Genomic DNA, 2,732 nt, shown 5'->3' with positions numbered 1-2,732 from the left:
TGTCCCACTTCTCCTTAATTAGGAACAAGATGGTGGCATTTGTGTTGTCCAATATTTAAGCAATAAGGCCCGAGGGGGTGTGGTATATGGCCTATATACCACGACTAAGGGCTGTTCTTATGCACAACGCAACGCGGAGTGCCTGGACACAGCCCTTAGCCGTGGTATATTGGCCATATATCACAAACCTCAAGGTGACTTATTGCTATTATAGACTGGTTACCAGTGTAATTAGAGCAGTAGAAAGAAGTGTTTTGTCATACCCGGGGTGTACATTCTGATAAACCACAGCTCTCAGACAATCAGCATTCAGGGCTCGAACCACCCAGTTTATAAATCAACACAAACCAGTTAAATCCATTGGAATTTTCAGAATGATGGACATTTTCTGCTGCTTATTCATTCAAGTACAACAAGCCTAAGTTATGGTTACACTACCAGGCCACTCACATAGGCAAAGGTACAGATGGAGGATCTTCATTTGATCACCCTGTTGCAGGAGAACTTTCCTTTGTAAAACTTTTTGTGTATTTGAGGTTTAAAATGGCTTCTGAAGTTTATCATTTCCATTTAGAATTTCAGACCTGATTTCCCTTATGAAAAATATATCAACACGTACACAAATGTCCATTAATTATAATCCACATAATAATGCACATTTCCTGTTGCTGCAGAATTATTAAAAATGTAATGTTGTAGCAAACTGGCTCAAATGAAGATCCTACATCTGTATACGTGTATGCAAAATGCCATCCTTCAGATGATGCCCAGACACATGCAGAGCTACACCAACAGAAGGCACTATCAAGAGCTGTCTCCATGCTCACTGAAGCATTAGTTGTATTCCCAGACACGTTTCCCCCTCTGGGCTGGCTCCCCTGTGCTGGGCTGCTGCTCCATAGTCTGAAGGCCTGGGGGGCCCTTGCTATTCCCTATGGTAGAGTGGGGAACCTGAGGGGCTGCTGGGGATTGGGGCTTTGGGACTGTAGGTCCCTCGGAGGCCCGAGCTCAGATGCGGCCTGGGAGGGTTACATTCTCACACAGGGAGAAGAGATGGAGGAGAGATGGGGGAGGGAGGGAAGACAGGAGAGGAAAACACCTTGAGTCTGTCGCAGAAAAAAGGAACAATGTGATGGTCCCTAGAGAGAGGGCACAGATAAATATACACACACAAACAAACACACATGTGTGCGCCCACACACACACAACAGCACACACACCTACAAACACACACGTGCACACACACACACACACACACACACACACACACACACAAACACTTTTACATTCTGATACATGGCACTCTCTTTTCTCTCCTTTCTCATCTCGTCTCCTCTCGTCTCCTCTCGTCTTATCTCATCTCGTCTTCTCTCCTTTCTCCTCCTCTCCTTTCTCCTCTCATCTTCTCTCATCATGTCTTCTCTCATCTTGTCTTCCCTCCTTTCTGACTCTCTCTCATCTCGTCTTCTCTCCTTTCTCCTCCTCTCCTTTCTCCTCCTCTCATCTCCTCTTCTCTCATCTTGTCTCCTCTCCTTTCTCCTCCTCTCCTTTCTCCTCCTCTCATCTCGTCTCCTCTCCTTTCTCTTCCTCTCCTTTCATCTCGTCTTCTCTCCTTTCTCCTCCTCTCCTTTCTCCTCTCATCTTCTCTCATCATGTCTTCTCTCATCTTGTCTTCCCTCCTTTCTGACTCTCTCTCATCTCGTCTTCTCTCCTTTCTCCTCCTCTCCTTTCTCCTCCTCTCATCTCCTCTTCTCTCATCTTGTCTCCTCTCCTTTCTCCTCCTCTCCTTTCTCCTCCTCTCATCTCGTCTCCTCTCCTTTCTCTTCCTCTCCTTTCTCCTCCTCTCATATCGTCTTCTCTCCTTTCCGCTCCTCTCACCTTGTCTTCTCTCATCTCGCCTTCTCTCATCTCCTCTCATCTCCTCTCCTTTCTCCTCCTCTCAGCTCATCTTCTCTCATCTCGTCTTCTCTCCTTTCTTCTCTCCATTCTCCTCCTCTCATCTCGTCTTCTCTCCTTTCTTATCTTGCCTTCTCTCATCTCATCTTCTCTCATCTCGTCTTCTCTCAGCTCATCTTCTCTCAGCTCGTCTCCTCTCCTTTCTCCTCCTCTCCTTTCTCCTCCTCTCATGAGGGACATAGGGATAGAGAGATTGAGAGAGGGAGGAAGAGGAGGGATAGAGGGATATAGGGATAGAGGGATAGCGGGATAGAGAAAGAGGAGGGATAGAGGGATGAGGAAGAGTAGGGATAGAGGGATGGAGGGATAGAGGTATAGATGGATGGAGGGATGGAGGAAGAGGAGGGATAGAGGGATGGAGGGATAGAGGGATGGAGGGATGTAGGGAAGGGATGGAGGGATAGAGATATCGAGAGATGGATGGACAGAGGAACGAGGAGGAGGGATGGAGGAAGAGGAGGGATAGAGGGATGAGGAAGAGGAGGGATAGAGGGATAGAAGGATGAGGGATAGAGGGATCGAGAGATGGATGGATGGATGGAGGGATATATGGATAGAAGGATAGAGGGATAGAGGGATGAGGGAGAGAGGGATGGGGAAGAGGAGGGATAGAGGGATGGAGGAAGAGGAAGGATAGAGAGATAGAAGGATGGAAGGATAGAGGGATAGAGGGATAGAAGGGTAGAGGGATGAAGTGATAGAACGATGGAAGGATAGAGGGATAGAGGGATGGAGGGATCGAAGGATGGAGGGATAGAAGAATGGAAGGCATCCTA

Source organism: Salvelinus alpinus, chromosome 5 (assembly GCF_045679555.1).
Source record: "Salvelinus alpinus chromosome 5, SLU_Salpinus.1, whole genome shotgun sequence".
In the NCBI taxonomy this organism is placed as follows: domain Eukaryota; kingdom Metazoa; phylum Chordata; class Actinopteri; order Salmoniformes; family Salmonidae; genus Salvelinus; species Salvelinus alpinus.
Note: the sequence above shows the minus strand (reverse complement) of the source record.